Source organism: Triturus cristatus, chromosome 6 (assembly GCF_964204655.1).
Source record: "Triturus cristatus chromosome 6, aTriCri1.1, whole genome shotgun sequence".
Lineage (NCBI taxonomy): Eukaryota > Metazoa > Chordata > Amphibia > Caudata > Salamandridae > Triturus > Triturus cristatus.
In genome coordinates, this window is record NC_140589.1 from 1,374,561,774 (window position 1) to 1,374,585,914 (window position 24,141).

Genomic DNA, 24,141 nt, shown 5'->3' on the forward strand with positions numbered 1-24,141 from the left:
TGTTTAAGGTGAGAAAAGCAAGAGCAGGCCTGGTGTCAGGTTCCTTTGTGTCTGCTGCAAGTAGGGCCCTTTAAAGTGCAATCAGGGCAGGGTACAGCTCCTACCCCAGCCATCTTGTGAGGAAGAACCTCTCTCCTCACACCTAGGCTCCTTTTGTCTCACTGGAAGTAATACACAACCAGCAACAGTAGAGCCATTCACAGTCATATGACCCAGGACACAGGCAGAAAGGCACAGTTTGCTTGGGCCGAAAAATTGCAACTTTTTAAAAGTGGCATTTTTAATATTTTAATTAAATCCGACTTTACCATCAATGAGGCTTTTAAGTTACAATTCTTTTGAATGTAAAAACAATTTTGCTACCTGCTTCTAATCAGAAGTGAGCACTTATAAAATTTAATAAGGCAACCCAGTGTTAGTCTACAGGAGTGAAAAACGACTTTAGGATGTTTTCCAATTCTAGGACATGTAAAACTTAAACCCACATGTCTTACTTTTTAAATACCATGGATCCCGCCCTATGAATAGTTAGGGCCTACCTTAGGGGTGACATATAAATATTAAAAAGAAAGGTTTAGGCCTGGCAAAAGGTTTATTTTGCCATTTTAAATGGGAGTTTAACACTGCGCAACCCTCTGCTGTGGCAGGCATTAGACATATTTTACAGTGCTCCTTTAGTGGCTAGCACAATGAGTGCTGCTGCACACTAGTAGCATTTAATTTACTGGCCCTGGGTACAGGCAGTCTGATTTACTAGTAACTTACAAGTGAATTAAATGTGCTAATTACGTGTACACCATTTGTGTTCATGTTTTAAGGAAAAAGCACAAGACCTTTAATAATGGTTATCAGGGGTAAAGTGCACAAAGTCCTAATGCCAACAAAAAAGAGTTCAGCAAAGTAAGGAAGTGAAGGCAACACATTTGGGTAATACCACACCAAGGATGACAAGTCTAATAACCAGTCATTCAAAACACCAGTTGCTGTGAGCCTACTGCTTTCAGGAATCACGATGAAGGTCCTCACAACTACAAATAAACCGTGCAGATAAGACTATCTCTGACAGGGTTGTCTAATTTATAACACTATACATCTAAATGAGCCCAAGTTATTACAGAGAAAAGTGAGAAACACTTGAATGTTTTCCGATTCTCTGAGGGGGATGGAATAAGCAAACACCCAGAGGGTTAACCGCTTTGTTGCTAGGCCTTCGTCCCCGAGCTAAACCTTTTTTTTTGGCTATTTAGGCTAGTTTGCACTTAGGCCCCTGTAACTTTTCTGCCAACATCTTGAGGAATCTAAAGTTACCCAGGGGTTGCGAATTCCCCCAGATGGGACTGAGAAATTGGCCAAAATACAGCAAATTTTGGGGGGTTTTAAAAAAATTGGGAAAAAGTGCTGTAGAAAAAAACGTCTGTTTTCTTCCCTGCAAAATGTATCATCAAAGGGTTTTTGGAGGGGCTACAATCACCACCTTCCCTGCTTTTAGGAACAGGCAGACGATTGCCAGAAAACCAAAATATTGTACACAGTTTTGGCATTTTACTGGGCCATAGTCTATTTTACCTATTTTTTTGTGCTTTCAACCTCCTTCCAGTTAGTGGTAGAAATGGGTGTGAAAGCAATAATTGATCCTGGACAACTATATATTTCTGTAAAGTACACAAACGTATGAATTCAGCAAGGGGTCATTTGTGTAGATCCTTCAAGGTTTTTTTTAATAGAAATTAACAGTAAAAAATTAAAAATATTGAAATTGAGTTAAAAAAAACAACCATTTCTTCCAACATTTTCACCTGTAATTTCTTCTAAGTACGGCAGATTTTTTAAGGCAATACACCGTTAAGTTTGCTGGGCTCTTCTGGTTGCGGGATATATAGGACTTGTAGGTTCACCAAGAACCTGAGGAATACAGAGCCAATAATTGAGCTGCGTCTTGCAATGGTTTTTCATTGTGTACCAGCAATTCATTTGGTAAAATATAAATAATGAAAAATAGGTGTCAAAGAAACCTGTATATTTCCGAAATGAGAACAAAAAATAGAGTATAGAAGCACTGGTTATTTGCTCATCTCCGAGATTGTGGGTACCCATACAAGCATTTGAATTTGAGGACATTTTTCAAAACGACTTCTTTTTTACACATTGTCTTACATCTGGAGGTAAAAATGCAAAGAAAGTCAATTGGCAATAACAATTGTTCTACTATTATGTGTTCCCCTTAGTCTCCCAATAAAAATGGTACCTCACTTGTATGGGTAGGTCTAGGGCTTTCAACAGGAAAAAGAACAAAACGCAACATGAACACATGACTTTTTTCCAGTGAAAACTGACCCTTATTTCGCAGTGTGCCTAGCTGTGGTTTTTGGACCGTAGCTCAACTGGCACCTAGGGAAACCTAGCAAACCTATACATTTTTTAAAACTAGACACCCATGGAAATACAGGATGGGAGATTGCAAACCTCAAACTTTGCCCAAAGAAATCACATTTTCCTCACATTTCTGTGATGGAAAGTTCTGGAATCTGCGGGGAGCCACAAACTTTTACCCACCCAGCATTCCCCCAAGTCTCCTGATACAAATGATACCAATTTTTTGTGGGTAGGCCTAGTACCCGTGATAGGAAAAGGCCCAAAGCACAACGTGGACCCATAACAGTTTTCCAGTGAAAACAGACCCTTTTTTCACTATGTACCAAGATGTGGAGATAGGACCCTAGCTCTCCCTGCACCTAAGGAAACCTAGCAAGCCTATACATTTATTAAAACTAGTTATGGGCATTCAGGGAAATCCAGAGTGGGGTGACTTGTGTGGCTTTCACCAGGTTCTGTTACCCAGAATCCCTTGAAAAGCTCAAACTTTGTAAAAAAAACAAAACACATTTTCCTCAAATTTCTATGATGTAAAGTTCTGAAATCTGCGTGAAGTCACAAACTTCCACACACCCCGCATTTGCGCAAGTATCCTGATAAAAGTGGTTCCTCCCTTGTGTGGGTTGGCCTAGTGCTCGTGACAGGAGATGGCCCAAAACGCAACATTGACACATCACATTTTTCCACAGAAAACTGACCCCTTTTTCTAAATGTGCCTTGCTGTTGATTAGGGACCCTAAATAAGCGCGCACCTAGGGAAACCTGGCAAACCTGTACATTTTTTAAAATTAGACGCCCAGAGAAATCCAGGATGGGGTGACTTGTGTGGCTCTCACCAGGTTCTGTTACCCTGAATCCCTTGCAGACCTCAAACTTTGTCAAAAAAAGCAAATTTTCCTCACATTTCTGTGATGTAAAGTTCTGAAGTCTGTGGAGAACCAAAACCTTCCACCCACCCAGCTTTGCGCAAAGTATCCCAATAAAAATGGTACCTCTCTTGTGTGGGTAGGTCTAATACCCGAGACAGGAAATGTCCCAAAACGCAACACATCACATTTTTCTAGTGAAAACTGAGAATCTTTTCGCTATGTGCCTAGCTGTGGATTTCAGACCCTAGCTCTGCCAGCACCAAGGGAAACTTAGAAAACCTATACATTTTCAAAAACTAGACATCCAGCAGAATCCAGGATGGGGTGACTTGCTTGGCGCTCAACAGGCTCTGTTACCCTGAATCCCTTGCAAACCTCAAACTTTGTTAAAAAAGCACATTTTCCTCACATTTCTGTGATGGAAAGATCTGCAATCTGTGGGGAGCCACAAACTTCCACCCACCCAGCATACCCCAAAGTATCCCAGTAAAAATGGTACCTCACTTTTGCGTGTATGCCTAGTACCCGCGACAGGAAACAGATTAAATTGCAACGTGGACACTTCACATTTTTCTAGGGAAAACTGACCCTTTTTCGCAATGTGCCTAGCTGTGGATTTCGAACCCTAGCTCTGCCGGCACCTAAGGAAACATAGCAAACCTATACATTTTTGAAAACTAGAGATCCATCGTAATACAGAATGGGGTGACTTGTGTGGCTCTCACCAGGTTCTGTTACCCAGAATCCCGTGCAAACCTCAAACTTTGCCAAAAGAAACCACATGTTCCTCATATTTCTGTGATGGAAATTTCTGGAATCTGCAGGAAGCGACAAACTTCCACCTACCCAGCATTCCCAAAAGTCTCCCCAAAACAATGGTACCTCACTTGTGTGGGTAGACATAGTACCCACAACAGGAAACAGTCCAAAATACAATTTCGGCACCCAAGGAAACCTAGCAAACCTGTACATTTTTTTAAACTTGTACAGCAGAATCTAGGATGGGGTGAATTGTGTGGCTCTCACCAGGTTTTGTTACCCAGAACCCCTTGCAAACCCCAAACTTTGTAAACAAAAAAACACATTTTCATCACATTTCTGTGATGGAAAGTTTTGGAATGTGCGGGAAGCCACAAACTTCCACACACCCAGCTTTTCCCCAAGTCTCCTGATGAAGATGGTAGCTCACTTGTGTGGGTAGGCCAAGTGCCCGTGGCAGGGAAGGGCCAAAAACCTATTATGGAGACATCAAAATGATCTATCACAAATGTCTGGGTATGTATGCTGAGCCTGGGACCAAAAATGCAGGTGACTCCCTTGCAAAAGCATATCATTTGTGATAGGTCATTTTGATGTCTCCAGAATACATTTTGGGCCCTTTCCTGCCGTGAGTACTTGGCCAACCCACACAAGTGAGATGCCATTTTTATCGGGAGACCTGGGGGAACCCTAGGTGATAGGACATTTGTGTCAGCCCAGTGATCCCACAACTTTTCCACATAGAAATTTGAGATAAAACGAGATTTTTTCAGTCACATTTGAGGTTTGCAGTGGATTCTGGGTATTGAACTGTAGGGAGAGCCACAAAAGTCATATCTCCCTGGACTCCCCTGGCTGTCTAGTTTTCAGAAATGTCTGGGTTAGGTAGGTTTCCCTAGATGGCTGCCGAGCCCCGGACCAAAAACACAGTTGACCCCCTTGCAAGACCAGGTCGTTTTGTGATAGATCATTTTTATGTCTCCACAATACATTTTGGGCCCTTTCGTGCCGCTCGTACTTGGCCCACCCACACAAGTGAGGTATCATTTTTATTGGGAGACCTGAGGGAATGCTGGGTGGTAGGAAATTGTGCCAGTCCAATGATCCCACAACTTTCCCACACAGAAATGTGAGAAAAATTAGATCTGCAGGGGATTCTGGGCAGGAAAACGTTGGGAGACCACACAAACCATACTTCCCTGGACTCCCCTGGCTCTCTAGTTTTCAGAAATTTCTGGATTAGGTAGGTTTCCCTAGATTGCCGCTGAGCCCGGGATCAAAAAACTCAGATGACCCACTTGCAAAACCGGGTTGGGTTGTAATAGATAATTTTGATGTTGCCACAATTTTGAGGCCTTCCCTGCTGCGGAAACATGGCCCACCCACACAAGTAAGGTACCATTTTTGTCGGGGACTTGGGGAAATGCTGGGTGGTAGGAAATGTGGGGTTTCTTTCTGAATCTGGAAAATTATCGCACGGTCATGCAAGGAAAATTTGACTTTAGTCACATCTTGAGGTTTGCAGGACATTGTGGGTTAGGGAACTTGTTGGGATCCATGACAGAGACACCACTGTGTACTCCCCTGGGTGTGTAGTTTACGAAAATATCTAGAATTGCTATATTTTTCCTAGAGCGAATGTACACCTTGGCAGAGAAAGACAGAACCACAACCACCTATTCCTCAAGCACACACACACATACTGGTTGGATTTTCCACGAGGATTAGTAATGGTTCAATATATAACATTTTATTAACAAGAGATTTCACAAAAATGAAGTGCAAATAATCAGGTACACAATGAAATATTAGTGGGTACCATGCCCAACGTAACCATACAACCCAAACATATCCTAAATCCCAACCTTGAGGGTCCCTCACAAAATATAATGATGATTTCATGGAATGTAGCTGGGGTAAAACACAAAAATGAAGTGCACTGTTAATAATTGAAAGGAATAAAAACTGAACTAGTGACTCACAGCTCATGAGCTGTAAAGCTGCTTCAAGGCCCCAACCTCTTTACCGGCAAGTCACGCACCTTTCGTACATGATGCACACAAGACCATTCACACCACCAGCCGTGGAACCAACACATTACAACATTCACAAACCAGACAATGTACACCCTGAAAGAGAAATACAGAAAATACAAATGTTACTGCAGAAGCATCTGTTCCTCAAGTGCACACACTTACTTGTTGGATTTGGCACCAGGGTGAGTGATGGTTCAATATATAAAATTGTATTAACAAGAGAGTTCACAAAAATGAAATGCAAATATTCAGGTACACAATTAAATATTAGTTGGTACCATGACCAACGTAACCATGCAACCCAAACATATCCTAGATCCCAGCCTTGAGGGTCCCTCACTAAATATAATGATGATTTCATGGAATCTAGCTGGGTTAAAACACAATCTTCTGTATCCGGATTGGCAGGAATATATAGGGACCTTCGATCTCTACCTATTTCAGGAAACCTGGTTATTTGTATTTGTATTTGTAATTGAATTTATAGCTCGCGCAGCTACCCACAAGGGGTCTCCCGGCGCCAGTAGAGTTAATGATTACACATCGCAGTTGTTATTGAGAGAAGAGCCAGGTTTTAAGGTCTTTGCGGAATTTTAACAGAGATGGTTCGAGTTTCAGTGTAGCCGGAAGAGAATTCCACAACCTGGGGGCAACGCAGGAAAAAGAGCCATGAGCTGATGATCTGAGGAGGTGGGATGGAGAATATTGTTGGACAAGGGCCTTGAGGTAACCTGGGGCCGACCCTTGATTGATTTTATGCATAAAACAGAGGGCCTTGAATTTGACACGGTTAGCGATACGGAGCCAGTAAAGGTCTCTAAGAAAGGGGGAAATTGGAGATCTCCACGGGACCTTGCAAAGGAGGCGGGCGGCTGAATTCTGTACAAGCTGAAGTCTCCTCTGAAGCTCCTGGGTAACTCCTAGGTAGAGCACATTGCCGTAGTCCAGGCGAGAGGTGATTAAAGCCTGGATCACCGAGAGTCTTGTCCATACTGGGAGCATTCATAAAATTTTACGGAGCCACCCCAGGATGGAGAAGCAAGTGGCTGCCACCTTAACCACTTGATGTCGCATGGAGAGCGAATCGTCCAGGACAAAGCCAAGATTGCGAACCTGGGTCACTGGAAGGGGTGGTGAGCCCATTTCTGACGGCCAGTATGCAGGGCTCCAGAGGTGCTTTTGCTTGCCCAGAATGAGCACCTCCGTCTTATCTCCGTTCAATTTCAGGAGGTTTGCCTGCATCCACTCTGCCACTGGGCTAAGTCCTAGTTTAAGAGCAGATGGAGCGTTTGCTGCGGCCGAGGAGAGGGAAAAAAGGATTAAGTGTCATCTGCGTATGAGTAGAGGGAGAGACCAGAGTCTTCCACGATGGTTGCTAGGGGTCTCACGTAGATATTAAAGAGCATAGGGCTCAGTGAAGACCCCTGCGGGACACCATACTCAGATGAGCGAACAGAGGAGGAAGAGCCGGAAGAAACAACCTGAAAAGTGCGGTGATTTAAGAAAGAGGCCAGTCAAGGAAGGGCACGGCCAGTCACTCCAGCCGTTCTCAGAGCTCTCAGAAGAATGGAGTGTGAGACCGTGTCGAATGCAGCGCTTAAATTTAAAGAATAAGCGCCGCGGTCTCACAGTGATCAAGACGGGTGCGCAGGTTCTCGGTAACCCCCAGGAGGGTTGTTTCGGTGGAGAAGTGGGAGCGGAATCCCGATTGGGATGGATGTAAAAAACCTATAGTCTCCACATGAGATGTAAGATGTATGTTGATATGCCTCTCCAGAATTTTTGAGAACATAGGCAGCAAGGAGATGGGCCGGAAGTTGGCGAGCGTCTTGGGGTCTGCACCAGGTTTTTTTAAAAGTGGCACTACCAAAGCTCTTTTCCATTCATCTGGGACTATATATTCCCGCAATGAGGAATTTAGGAGCTCTTGAATGATTAGTAGAGCGTCAGGGGAGAGTTGGCGAAGGATGTTCATAGGAATTGGGTCCAGGGGGGAGCCTGAGTTGACCTTTGTTATGCAGGCGAGCAGCAAGTTGGAGTCTAGCAGGGGCCATTCAGAGATCTGTGTTTCCTGAGATTGCAGGCTCAGTGAGTCCAGAGTAGGGGGGTCGGGAGGGGGTATGGGGGAGGCTCGGGACAGGGCATTGTAGATGGTTTCGACTTTGGATATAAAAAAGTCAGCAATTTCATTGCATTCCACCTCCCCTAGCGCAGGTGGAGTGGGGGCGGTATTTGAGCCAGCTAGCTTCTTGACCATAGAGAAAAAGGCTTACGGCCGGTTAATGGCCTTTTTAATAGACTCTGAGACAAACAGGGCTTTTGCCTTTCGACAGGCTTGATGGTATTGCCTCAGTGCTGAACGATAGGTTAATTTGTCATTCAGGGCGTAGGTTTTTCGCCAAGATCTCTCCAGATGTTTGCATTCGGATTTAGTTACTTTCAAATCATCCGTGAACCATGGGGCAGGGGCGAGATACGGGATCAGTAGTCTAGGACGCGGCGGCAGATGGTGATTAATTATAGAAGTTAACCAGTGGGATACTTCCTGAGCCAAAGAGGTGCACCCAAGATTGGTATCGGGGCAGGTGGCCATAAGAGAGTCGTTAAACGCCGAGATGTTCAGCTTAGACCAGGCTCTATGGTTATTCCTAGTGCCAGGAAGAGGCATGCACTTTGTAGTATCAGCAGGCAGAGTGAAATGAATGGCATTATGATCGGACCAGTCGAGGGGGAGGGCAGGGGAGGTGCAGTCAAACAGAATATTGGAAATGACAGGATCAAGTAAGTGGCCTGCCTGATGGGTAGGGCCTCGGTTGCGCAGTGTTAGGTTGATAGCCTCGCAGTCGGATAAAAACATTTTGCTTAGTCCGTTCTGCGAATCCTCTAGATGGAGATTTAGGTCTCCCAAGATAGTGAAATTCGCTGCCTTCATAGCGTGGGGGGCTACGCGCTCAGCGAATGAGGTTAGCCACTGTGTAGGCTTGTCAGGGGGGCGATAGATTAGAATGCCCGATAACGTCAGTCGAGGGGAAACTGCTATCTTGAATAGTGCGGCTTCACAGTTCGGGAAGGGAACTGCGTCCAGAGAGCAGGAGTGGATGTCTTTAAAAATAATCGCTATCCCCCCACCTTTCCCCGTGGCTCTGTCTTGCCTAACTATTACATATCCAGGTGGCAGGGCACTTGCCACGTCTGGGCCGGAGCTCGCATGGAGCCATATTTCCGTTAGGAACAGGGCATCTGGCTGGGAGGAAGTCAGTAGATCGAAAATGTGGTCTCTGTTTTTAGGCAGGGATCGACAGTTAATACTCCAGAACTTGTAGGGAGGGATTAATGGCGCTGAAGGTGCGATGTAGCAGGAATAAGCAAAGTTGCAAAGCGGGCATTTTGATGGCGTTTTGAGCGAGCAATCAAGAAATATGCAAGAGGGAAGGGTATTGTTCAGGCGACGAAGCTCCTCAGAGGAGTAAGTGATTAAGCTGCAGGATATCGGCTCAGAATTCGCAGAGTGTCTGGCCACCGGGCGCGGACGGGCGCGGACGGGCGCAGACAGGCTTGCCTTTGGCGCGCCTTTGGCGCGCCACCGGCACGCCCGCTGCGCCCGCCCGCTGCGTGGCCGGGAAGTAGCGTGTGTTATATAGGGGTAGGAGAGGGTGGGACTCATCCCAGCACAGGTGCTGTGAAAGACTCAACCCCCAGCGGCGGCAAGCTGGTTAGTTGAACCCCCTCATAAAATAGCCCACAGGACACTTAATATTAATGCGATACCTACAAAAACGGAGACAGTCGGGGGGGACTTGTAATATGGGTAAAGATCAATTTAAATGTAACTCTAGAACCCATAAGCCATATCTCCCCATACATCTTAGGCCTTAAATTAAGATTTCCTAAAAACAAGTGCCTGTATGTCTTTAATTTCTATGTTAGACATAGATCGCTCTACAAATGTTCACCGGTGTTACATCTGTCAAACAAAGTTTTCGAACTCATCGAGCAACAAGGGGTCGCTCTAGTAGGGGCAGATTTCAATTGTTGTTTTGAACCTGTTTTGGGGCTAGAATTAATCCTTGAGGATGAGGACCTGGCTAGAGGAATTGTTTCTTTGAATACAAATCCCTCAGTGCAGTATTCTATGGTAGTTATGCAATTGGTACATATCACTATAGAGCGAGGGCTGAGGGCATGCAATGGTGGATTTCCATCAGACAACAAATGTTCTCGTACTTTTAGAACGGGGAAACTAAGTCTAGAATCAACTACATGATGGCAAGTATCTCACATAGGGGGGATATAAAAGATTTCAAGGTGGATAACAGAGACGGAAGAGATCATCTCCTGCTGTGTTTAACCCTAACAGGGTGATTGATCAGTACTCACAATGCTGATAAAAGTGATACCTCTGCACAACTGACGGTTCGTAATAACTGCAGATCAGTCAAATGGTCAAGAATCATTGATAAAATCGAGTCCCTCACACATATCTATAATGCTTTCCATGATGCTTTCTCACCTTACAGTGACATGCACCCTAATTCTATACCCATTATACAAATTCATCAGTCCTTAGCTGAGGAAATAAAAAACGCTCTAACAAAACCCCAAACAACAGGCATGAATCCAGTAATTAAGAGCCAATCGATCTCTCCCTGGTATAACAAGGATTGCTCTTTAGTTAAAGGAAGATTACTAATGGCTATAAAAGCCAAAAACACGGCCCAAACCAGGGTATTAAGGATGGAGTACAAAAGGGTACAAAAGAAAGCAAGAAAGAGCTGGGATGATATGAATTGGGATGATCTTTTCACTACAGCTAGAACTAGAGATCAATCCTCCTTTTAGAGGATAATTGCATACAGCCACAGAAGGGCCGGCACTGATAGAGAACATAGTTTGGATCCAGGCACCTTATGTAGACACTTTTCTGATCTGTATGCAAGAACTCCAGCAAGCAGTGCAACCCCAGAATCGCTTTAAATGTTATTAAATCAGGAAAATCTCCATAACCTGACAGAATACCGGGGAATCTCCTAAAGCTTGGCCCAGAAGTATGGGTACCATATGTTAACCTTTTATGCAATGCCGTGGCCTTAGAGGCGCCAATTCCAGAATCATGGAAAGGGGCTGAAATTGTCCCCATCCATCAGAAAGGCAGTAAGGATGATCCTGCAAACTAAAGGCCTATAAGCCTTATAGATACTCTTCAAAAAGGTTATACAAAACAGGTTTTGAACAAATAAAATGAGTGGATAATAGAGAAAGACATCATCTCACCTTGCCAGGCCGGGTTCAGAACAAAAACTATCACTATTGACTAGGTGTTCAGATTGTCCTGTATAACCTGGAAATACATTAATTTGAAAGCAGGACATTTGTATGTCACATTCATAGACCTAAAGATGGGGTTTGATCTGGTACCAAGGGATCTCTTGTGGGAATCCCTACGACAACAGGGAGAGCCATGGGAGATCTTCTCACAGATAGTTAGATTAAACCAAGACAACTTTGCCAAAGTGCATTGGTGCCCGGGAGGAGTACTCACAGAGGCAATTCCTGTCAAGATGGGAGTGACACAGGGCAGTGTTCACACCCCTACTCTGTTTATACAGTTCGTGAATGATTTAGTACAGCACCTACAAAAGTGTACTCGCGATTCACTGAAGTTGGGAGGGATTCAAATACGTGCACTAACCTTTGCGGACGACACAGTTTTATTTTCACAGACTTTAAGGGGTCTACAAAATTTACTAGACAGTTTTATCCAGTACTGTAGACTAAAGGGATCAGAAATAAACCCTTGTAAGCCCAAATACATGGCCATTAGACCACACAAAGGTTTTAAAAATGAAATAGCGTTAAACCACACACTGTTGAAGCGAGTAACTAATTACACACATCTAGGCATGTCAATTGATTCAAAGCTATCATGGAAATCACATATAAATAAAGCCAAAATAGTCTTTATACAAAACTCTATGCCAATTGTCAAGAAATTACAAGCCACTGAAGCTAAGCCAATCTCCCTGGAGTTTATAAATATAAAGCCAAAACAAATGCGCTTTATGGATCTGAGCTATGGGGCGGTGAAAATCTGGCCCATTGATTTTGTGGGAAACATAAAATAATGCAAACATTCACATCTCTACCTCAAAATACTCCTTTGATTCCCCTTCTTCTACGATATTGGTATTATGAGACTAGAGTACTTGGCTATATTGAGACCCTTACTGTATTGGATTAGATTGTGGGCTACAGAAGAGCTAAAATCATATAAACAAGGGCTTAGAGAAGTAGTGGAACTCCATGGCCAAGTCATTTGAGGAGCTGTTTTTTTAAGTTGGGTCTAAAAAGATATTGGACAGATCTTACCTAACTGACACTAGACTCTAAAAAGGAGCTAAAGAGTATTCATTGGAATTATGTCTTGAATAAGGTGACATGATTAGATCCTACAGCAGGAAGGCTCACCACCCAGTTTTTTCTAACTTTCAACTCGAGCCCAAGCTTTGAAATTTTTCTCGATAAAATTCAACCTCAGTCAGCAAAAACTTTGTACATGAAGTTTCGCAATGAGATCCTCCGGATTAACTCTTTCACAGCTAAGTGGTAGTCTTGAACAAGTACTAGGGAAAGAACCCAAATGCACTTTATGTGAGTTAGAAGCCGAAGAAGACATTGCACATATTTCATTTTTCTGTCCAGAATATGCTAGTTTTAGAAGGAAATGGAACAAGCCTTTGTGCTTGAGGCTGACGTCTAGGAAATATACGGAGGCCTTAAGAATACTGAAAACTGACAGTTCACGAATATTTGCATTTGGTGTTAGTAGATTCTTACTTGCTGTGAGTTACCTACGGAAAAAGAGAGGACTGAAGTTTTAATGTCTTTTAGATTATACTATGTTATATCGATGATGAACTGTATACATAGTATATTGCATCACAAATTGATTATCAACCATTGTGAAAACACTTTTAATGTTAAAGAAACCATTTTTTAGGGTAATACCAATTAATCAAATATTTCTGACCATTCTTTGTACAAATAACATGCACTTCATGTACACAACTACGGACAAAATTGGACTGAACTTAATCCTGGCGTAGAGGGCGATTATAGATTGGCACAAGATGTACATAGAAATGAATTATTGGTCGTTTAGACTATTATTTTATTAGGAAAATGCATTCAGGTCCTTTTTAACCAGATTACTTGGAAATATTGTATTCTATTTTTAGTAATATTAATGTATTAAGGCGTTGCATTGTGATGTTATTCTGATTTTGTTATTGTGCACTTTATGGTTCTTCTAACTGAATAAAGTTTGAAAGAAATGCATTGTTAATAATTGAAAGGACAAAAAACTGACTGTGACTCACAGCTTGTGAGCTGTAGAGCAGCATCAAAGTCCCAATCCCTTTACAGGCCATTCATATACCTTTCATACGTGTGACACAAACAAAACCTTTCACACCACCAGCCGCGGGCCAAGCACATTACAACACTCACATCAACAGACAGCGCCATTCAAGGGCCCATCACTTTCATGCGCCCACATGCCTGACACAGCAATCACACCAGCTTGTGTGGATTGTGGTATGGCTACCAGTGTGTGTAGTGACGAACAGCAAGTCACTACTCACACACAGACAGACAAAAAGCCAATCCACTCTAACCACCAGCCAAGCTCCAGTCCACGCACACCCCCAGCCAAGTGCCAGTCCACTCACACCCCCAGACAAGTGCCAGTCCATGCACACCACCAGCCAAGCACCAGTCCATACACATCACCAGCCAAGCTCCAGTCCAAGCACACCAACAGCCAAGTGCCATTCCATGCACACTGCCAGCCAAGTGCCAGTCCACGTATACTGCCAGCGAGGCGCCAGTCCACACACACCACCAGCCAAGCATCAGTTCATGCACATCGCCAGCCAAGCACCAGTCCACACACACCTCCATCACATTTTGTTTTTTATACAAAAAGAAAACACAAGCAAATTGTAAGTAAATACAAAACTGCAAACGCAAAAGCTGAAACTAAATATATCACACCAATGTCAACCTTGAAACTGAACAAAAAATATAAACCTATACAGACCAGGCAGTTCACTTTAACACTCATGGATGTTTCCCAAAATTATCTTGTGTGAAGTACATTCTAAAACAGGCAGGCACACACAGTGCAGGTTTAGGACACTCGGGGCAGTACATATGAGTCTCCTTCCGTGTACCTCTTCGCCAACAGACTCCCTCTCCATCTGGGAAAGACTTTTGAGGGCGTGGGAGGAATGTGAGCATCAAAGTAGCGATCTTTCAATATAACCACAGGGTCCACCACTCCAACTCTAGGACCACTTGCCTGTTCCACCACAACAAGGCTGCCTATCACAGACTCCTGAAACTGAACAAACCTCATCCTTGACTGAGGAGAACAATACTTGAACACAACAAAAGCATTAAAAGTTGCTAACTGGAAAAGATGGATCGCCAACTTCTTATACCAAATGTAAGCCTTACGAAGAGCAGTGATCTTCTCTGATCTTGTCAATCACCACCACACCTGTGTATAATATAGTCTAAAATGCACACAGAATTGCGCACTTCAGCAACTAGACCCCAAACAGTCACAGGTAAAGTAGACATCTCTCCTGTCTGCATACTTCACAGCTAGAAGTTCCTCACTACCCAACGCACTGCACTCTCCCTGCTCAAGCTTTGACAAACAAGTTCTTTTGGGAAACCTTTATGGTTAGAGCGGATTGTGTTGCTAGCAACAGTGCCCACTTTGACCAATTCCCTGAACATGTCCACACCAGTGTAGATGTTATATATATATTTATGGTAACCTTTGTTAAAAAGTCCTCTAACAAGAAAGTTCCCACACAATTTTCTCACTCACTTTGAAAGTGGATGGACAACCAGGGGGGTCAGTCCTGGAATCCCTACTGGTGTACAACCGGAAATTAGAGACCTATCCAGTACTACTGTCACACAGCATATACATCTTAATTCCATAGCATGCCCTCTTGATAGGAATGGACTGCCTAAAAACCAAGCGACCCTTGTACAAGACCAAAGACTCATCCACAGATATTTCTTTCCCTGGAGCATAGATCTTAGGCAATCGTCATACTAAGTGATCAAGGATAGGCCAAATCTTAAAGAGACAATCACAATCAGGGTAATCTTGTGGCAGCGCTAAATCATTATCGACAAAATGCAACACCCAAAGTAGAAGCAAATCACGTCTCATGATTGCCGGAAATATAGCTGTTGCCATCAAGGGGCTACTAGACCAATATGAAGACATCAATGGCTTCCTTATCAAGCCCATCAAAAAAGTTAAACCCAAGAACTTCTTCAACTCTTTCAGATTTCTGGGAGTCCACCGGGTAGCTTTAGAGTGGGGCCTAAGTCTGGCACTGTTGTCCCTCAAATACTGTTTTAGCATACAAATTAGTCTGCTCAACAATCTCTTCTAAAAATACATCATCGATAAATAACTGAAAATAATGTATAAGCAAAAAGCTTTCAGTATCAACTCTACACCCTGGGACACCAGTAAAGTCAGCCATGCCGGCTGCACCATGTCTGGGGCAATCCAGAGGTTAGCTCTCCCAATGGGAAGTCTTGCAGCTCCAGGCTGCAATCCAGATGCCTCTTGCTGTACATCAATGTCCTCCTCTAACACAGGCACTTCATCTGCACTGAGAGTGGCTTCATCAGTCGATGATTCCTCCCAGACAGAATCTTCCACCCGTCCTCTGCCTCAGGTGCAGAGTCAGTCTCATAATTATGGTCAGAGGAAGACTCAAACAAGCATACCAACACCCTGCTGAACAATCATCCTGTGGCTTGCCATACTCCTTACTAAGAAAGGAGACTTCACAGATTAGTCAACAATAACCAACACTGTGCAAAATAGGTAATAAACAAAGTGTGGCTTTATCACAAAGATCTATATACTCAAACATTATACGACTAAACTTTCCAGAGACAGCTACACTTACCACCACCTACTCTGCAGAGACACAGCAAAAAAACGACGTTATCCAACTAGAAAGAAAAAACAAAACAAATTACTCACAAGACAACAAAATAAACATCGAGCACAAATGCAAAAAGATTTTCATAATCAATGAAACAGAAGCTAAGCATACTACTATTATTACTACATTAACAAAACATATTCATAGAGGGAAATGATACTCATTCAGATTAAATAGTACAAAAAAGTTTTTTTCCCAAACACATGCAACTACACAAACTGCAGAACTACTAGTGACAAAGCTGCAACCTGGAACATCAGTCAAAAGATCAAAAGCCTTGAACTAGAAGAAAAGGAGAAATAAAACATTACAATCTCAATGGATAAGAAACAAAGCAACTAACATTATAACACACTATATCACTACCCAAATGGCCAATCTGACACCATGGGGACAGATAAAAGAGCCAAAAGTCAATAATAACCAATGCCCGTGCCATTTGGGCAACCGTTACCCAAGGGGCAACCTCAAACATAAATATAGACATATCCCTGGTGTTAGTGGGTTGTCTTCCCCCCCGGGGCAGATGGGCCTCAAAATAGGGCCAATCTCCCTCCACGGGGGCAGAAATTGGCCAAAAGCAATCAAAACAACTATTAGCGCCAATATGGGCAATCATTAGTCAAGAGGCCACCCCATAACATAAATATATACATATCCCTGGTGCTAGTGGGTTTTCTAACCCACTCCAGGGGCAGACGGGCCTTCAAATAGGTCTGATCCGCCCCCAGGGGAGAGCAGAAAACAGGCACAAGTATAAAAATAAAATTTGTGGTCAGTCCTTGCCCAAGGAATTGCCCCATCTACAAACACTATAAATCCCTGATGCTAGTGATGTTTTCTGCCACCCCCCCCGTAGGCAGATGGGCCTCAAAATCAGCCCAATCTTTCCCCGGGGAGGGCAGAAAATGGGAGATACAAAATGCCCCTCAGTTTGAAACGACCCTTGCCCAAGGGATCGCTTTCATTTACAGAGAAAAAAAAAGAAACCTTGTTTGATTGGGTTTTCTATCCCCCTGAGGGCAGATGGGCCTTCAAATGGGGCATAACTGCTCCCTGGGGGCCAGGAAACAGCCAAAGTATGAAAAAATAATTGGGGGGATGATCATTGCCCAAGGGATTGCCCCCATGCACTTTCAAAAAATATGCTAATTATTGCCATGTTGACTCATCAGAGCCAAAGACCTTGTTGGGTCATAATATCCTCCTTTCTCTCAAAAATTGCAGTAAATGTATATTGGTTAGTACAAGTGCTCTAACTAAATCTTGTTAGTGGGTCATATTTATTTTCTCTGTCACTGCATAAATGCTTTTATGTGTCTGAATATAAATAGGTCTTAAGAAAAGACATACAACAAAACTAAACTATCATTATCCTTCAATTGACAGAAACACAATTACATTTCAAGTGGGCAGTCATCTGAGATTTCTTTAACAATAATGATTATGAAGTTACAATAACAAATAATATCAAACATAATAAAATTGCATCTTTGCTTGCCAGCATAGTAAGCATTATATCATTTCCAAGGTTAAATTGGTAAAGATTGAGGGCCTCATTTACAAGGACCCTAAGCTGTCGGAACGTCACTTTTAATGATGCTCTGGTGGTGCACATTGTAGTGTCAAATTCAAAAGGCCATGTACAGCCACCCTGAGTGCTTTTCAAGGCCTTGTAGATATGGTGTGAGGCAACACAACGCAACTCGCTGCGTTGCCTCACACTGCTATTAAGAAGAGGAACATGCAGGATTACATTAAATGAGGGTTTATTTAGGTATAGGAGAACAACCCCTGAGGACTCCTTTTCAGGCAACAGCAGTTCCAGTTCTGCAAACCTTCCAATGCAATTGGAAGGTTCAGCATCATTAGGATACTGATGCACAAGTTGCTAGGATACAACACATCTCCATTACTAATACAGAAAAAATACAATAACAAACATTAATAACAAATATATATATATATATATATATATATATATATATATATATATATATATATTCACAAAAACTTCCCAAGATTTGGGGTCGCGCTCCACGACAGATGAGTTTCCACTTTTTTTGTTCAAAAGACCTGCAGCTTCCCATTCCTGTGTATCGTCCCTTGCCTTACGTGCTTCGAATCCTTGTCATTCTCATCAGAGGCCCGTGCAGTAGTCCTTTTACATCAAACCACATTACCCGCTTGAGTTTTTTAAAGAGTTTATTTGGCCTCAGGTGTGCCTAATAGAAAAACATTTGTTAAGCACTCTGGGAAATGTAGTACGTTCCATTTATTTAACAACCCTCCAGTGGGTGTTGATGCTGTACGTCAATATGGGACCAATTCATCGCCCTCCATTAGGCTTTAGAATGAGACTCTGCATGTCTGCGATAATACATCTGCAGTGCCCGTTCAAAAACACAAAGGGTTTGTTTTTGCGGGACCAGCATTTTTCTTCTCTGGTGGCACGTTATCCCACGCGGCCTGGAAACGCCGCTTATATATTCACAAAAACTTCCCAAGATTTGGGGTCGCGCTCCACGACAGATAAGTTTCCACTTTTTTTGTTCAAAAGACCTGCAGCTTCCCATTCCTGCGTATCGTCCCTTGCCTTACGCGTTTCGAATCCTTGTGATTCTCATCAGAGGCCCGTGCAGCAGTCCTTTTACATCAAACCACATTACCCGCTTGAGTTTTTTAAAGAGTTTATTTGGCCTCAGGTGTGCCTAATAGAAAAACATTTGTTAAGCACTCTGGTAAATGTAGTACGTTCCATTTATTTAACAACCCTCCATTGACGTACAGCACCAACACCCTCTGGAGGGTTGTTAAATAAATGGAACGTACTACATTTCCCAGAGTGCTTAACAAATGTTTTTCTATTAGGCACACCTGAGGCCAAATAAACTCTTTAAAAAACTCAAGCGGGGTAATGTGGTTTGATGTAAAAGGACTGCTGCACGGGCCTCTGATGAGAATCACAAGGATTCGAAACGCATAAGGCAAGGGACGATACGCAGGAATGGGAAGCTGCAGGTCTTTTGAACAAGTAAGTGGAAACTTATCTGTCGTGGAGCGCGACCCCAAATCTTGGGAAGTTTTTGTGAATATATATATATATATATATATATATATCTCAAGCTCCTGGTTGACACACGCAGTTTGGAAAGCACTCGAGCAGCTGCGTAAGGCTCAACCTGTTCCTTGAATCACTGGTACGGGCAGCATCCGCCTGCAAGCAGAAATAAATGCAAATCACTTTTTTGCCTGACGCGTTTCGTTTATTCACTTCTTCAAAGGCAATACCATGATGAACACTCCCCCATCGCTTTTAACGTCTATTAAACATCTGCCACGCCCAGATGGGCTGTCCAAATGGAACTGTGGTGATTTCTGGGAAATGGAGTGTCCGAAATTAATCCTCGGATGGAAGCACATTTCTTGTAAGCTCTGGATGAGCCCCCACAAGCATCACTGTCCTCAATCCAGCGCAGTTGCCCCATGATCAGGTAGGTAAATACCAAGCCTCATGGCCCCCAATGTTCATGGGGTGGTGCCCTTCCGACGGCCGTGTAGCCGCCAAAACATCAAGCTCCTGGTTGACACACGCAGTTTTGGCGGCTACACGGCCGTCGGAAGGGCACCACTCCGTGAACATTGCTACTGCTGTCTGCTCCTGTGCTCTGCCCATTCCAGACTGCCAGCCTGTTCCAGCCAGGTCAGTGTCCCTTGCAGTGTCTTGCACTGTTTTTTGCCCTTTTTTGCCTTGTTGTGATTGTACTGGTTGCTTTTTGATAATTGCTGTGCCCTGTGCCTAGTTTTTGTTTTCCTGCGTTCCTCTCAACCCACTGCTGCTGCCCCTACAGCACCTCCCACCTGACGACTCCCATTCCCGCCTCCCAGCTGCACATCCCTCCCCCTCCCCTATTAAATGGCAACCGCCAAAGGCAAGCCTGTCTGCGCCTGACCGCGGCCAGCGCCAAGAACCCTGGATCTCCGACCATCCACCACTACGACTCAGCCGCCCTCCTCGCACTCAACCATGGAAGGAACAACTGCTGCCATCTGTCCACACTGAACACAGCCCACGGCCAGTTCTCCTGCTGCCACTGCCACCAGACCTTCACCACCACCTTCGCCGCCAACACCGCCTATGCCCTGAGGTGCATCCTCCTCAATGTGCGCTCCCTGCACACACATGCCGCAGAGATCTGGAATATCCTAGACACCCTCTCACCAGGCATCACCTTCTTTACAGAAACATGGACCAACGCCTCCTCCGCCCCCGGCATTGCCATCCCAGATGAATACAATATCCAGAGGAAGGATCACCCCAACCACCCGGGAGGAGGACTCGCCATCGCACACAAAAACTCCCTCCACCTCTCCTCCTCGAGCGATGCCTTCTCTGCAGCTGAACACCTGCACTTCCAGGTCCAGATCAGCCCCAACTCCAAACTCCATGGCACCCTCGACTACAGACCCCCAGGCCCCCTAACCCCTTTCGCAATTACCATCACTGACCTCATCGCACCCCACACCATCGCCTCCATGGACTACATACTCATCGGAGACCTGAACTTCCACCTCAACAACCCCAGTGAATTCAACTCCACCACCCTCCTGGACAACTTCACCAACATCAGACTGAAACAACTCGTCACCACGCCCACCCACAAGGCAGGACACCACCTTGACCCCATCTTCACAGGAGGAAACAACATCCACTTTAGCCACACCAAGCAAACCCAATGGACTGACCACCACTGTGTAAACTTCCTCATCGACGAACCTAAGCCACCCAAACCTGCCCCACAAAGGAACTGGAGCAGAGTCACAGAAGAGCAGCTCAACTACACCCTCAACTACGACACCCCCACCGCCACAACCGATGCCAACCTCGCAGCCAGGAAACTTCACACATGGATCTCCAACTTCACAGACAAACTCGCCCAGCTTGGCAACTCCAACAGACAGCGCCCAAGGAAAGCCACTTGGTTCACCACCGACCTCCAAGAAGCCAGACGCACCTGCAGACGCCTCGAGATGAACTGGAGAAACTGCCAGATGCCTGAAAAAAAAACGCACCGACAAGAACGCCATGACGGAATACCACCAACACATCAGAACCACCAAAAGAACCTTGATTCACAACAAAATCCTCGACATCTCCAGCAACTCCAAGGAACTCTTCAGCATCATCCATGAATTCACCAAGCCTCCCAGTAAAACCACCATCATCACCCCCTCCCATGACCTCTGCTACAAGCTCAGATCTTACTTTCATATGAAACTCAAGAACCTCTACAACAACTTCAAAGACCAAACACCTGACTCCGCAACCACCCCGCCCTCTGGCAACGCCAGCCAGCCCACCATCTCATCCTGGACACAGGTCACGACTGAAGAGACCACCTCGACTATGAAAGGCATCCACTCAGTGGCCCCCACAAACCCTCGCTCACTGCACATCTACCACAGAGCCACCATCGCACTGGAATTATGACACACCATCACCGCCACCTTCAAGACCGGCACTTTCGCCGACAACTGGAAACGCGCAGTAGACAGGGCCCTGCTTAAAAAGCCCTCAGCATATCAAACGGAACTCAAGAACTACCAGCCCATCTCTCTCCTCCTCTTCGCGGCATAAGTCGCTGAGAAGACCATCAACGCACAGCTAACAAGGTTCATCGAAGACAACTCCATCCTCGACCCCTCTCAATCTGGATTCCGCAGCAACCACAACACCGAGACCAACCTACTTGCCGCAATAGACGACATCCGCCCCCTCTTCGGCCAAGGCCACACCACAGCCCTGATCCTACTCGACCTGTCAGCAGCATTTGACACCGTCTCCCACCACACACTCACCACCAGACTACACGATCCTGGCATGCAAGGAACCGCCCTCGAATGGATCCACTCGTTCCTCACCGGCAGAAGCCAAAGAATCAGACTGCCTCCTTTCCTCTCTGAACCCACGAAAATCAACTGCGGAGTACCCCAGGGATGGTCGCTCAGCCCAACCCTCGTCAACATCTACATGGCCCCCTTGCCACCATTGTCAGACAGCACAGCCTTAGCATAGTATCCTATGCCGACCACACCCAGCTCATCCTCTCCCTCACCAAGGACTCCACCACCACCAGACTCAGCTTCCAGGAAGGAATGCAGGACATCACATCCTGGATGAGCAACAAGTGCCTGAAGCTCAACTGGGGGAAGACAGAAGTCCTTGTACTCGGAACCCCCCCATCTGCATGGAACAACACCTGGTGGCCAACCACCCTCAGCAGACCTCGCCCCCCCAGACCACACCAGAAACCTCAGCATCATACTAGACTCCTCCCTCTCCATGAACCGACAGGTCAACGCCGTCCCCTCCAGCTGCCTCAACACCCTCCGCATTCTCCGTAAGACCTTCAAAGGGATCCCCCCGAGTCAAGGAAGACAGTCACACATTCACTCATAACCAGCAGACTGGACTATGGAAATGCCCTATACGCCGGCATCAACAAGTCTCTACTCCGCAAGATCCAGATGATACAGAACACCACAGCCAGACTCGCCCTCGGCATCTTTTGACAACAGCACATCAGTCAACACCTACGGAATCTCCACTGGCTCCCCTTTGAGAAGAGAGTCACCTTCAAGATACACACTCACACATCTACAAATGCCTCCACAACACCGGACCCCAATACCTCAACGAGAGAAACACCTTCCACGTACCCTAAAGAAACCTCTGATCCACCCAGCTTGCCCTTGCCAAAACCCCATGCATCATCAGAGCTAGAATAAGGGGAAGACCCTTCTCCTACATCGCGGCCAAGACCTGGAATGAGCTCCCGACCAACATCAGACACGCCCCCTCTCTGAACACCTTCAGAAAGGCTCTCAATACCTAGCTTTTCGACTGAACAGAACTGCTGCCCTGCCCCAACGCCTTGAGTAACTCACAGGTGAGTAGTTTGCTTACAGTTCCCTGATTGATTGACTGATTGATTGATTGATGTTTTACTTTTTTACGAGTCATTTCTCCATTTTTCAAAATCACTTGGTCAAATTCGACTATCACATTTTTGACTTTCACAGGTCCTATTGCTTCTCAGACTTGGACCATCATAATGAATAACTCCTATATCTTATGCACCTCATCATATCACAGAGTGCCTGTGAGCCCCAACAGAAATGTGCAAACTCCCTCTCAGATGATGTACCCAATTAACACCCCTATACACCACTGTCTTGACCAAATCTATGGAAATGATGAGATGAGATCCTTTTAATCTACATCTCAGAGCTCAAATGTATCTAATAATTGTACTTATACTAGCACTGGTAGTAAGAATGCACCATATTTACTAAAATATAGAGTCATTACAGTCATACACTTAGTAAATCTGGGATTAAGCCAAAATCTGTGGATGAATGTATAGGAGCACTCAGATTCCAGCCATGGAACACCTCCCCAATGCAGAGAAATGCAAGGCATCGATTTGCGCAGCCTGGATTTACTAAGACGTGCAGAGCCAAAAAAAGTGGCTTTGCGTGGCTTAGCATATCTCACTGAAGTCCTTGCATTGCCTAGCATCACACTGCACAAGGGCAATGCAAGGGCTGTTAAAATCTGGCCCCAGTCTCTGAGCGTTGACTACGTACTCCTTTAGGAATATTTCCCTTTGCAGCAAATTTCTCATTTTTCTAGTATTTACAAATATCCTAGAATTATTCCAGGAAATCTATTATATTCACATATTTCCTGTAGTACAGTAAAGCACATACATTACTTACGCAAAATGTTCACCAGGTGGAAAGTTCGGATTTGGTAATTGCACTTTCACATTCATCATTTTTCTCCCCTGGAAATATGTTTTTTCCATGTGGTAATCCTGCCGCCTGCAACCTAGAGGACAGAATGTTCTAATCAGTCGCGGCCCGTGGAGTGAGTTCCGTGGGGCGGAAAGGCGGGGCAGGGGAGGGGCAGGGTGGGGGTTTCTAAAAACCGGAATATGGATAATTGCAGGTAAGTAAACAATAAAATAAATAAAACAAATTTCGTAGCGC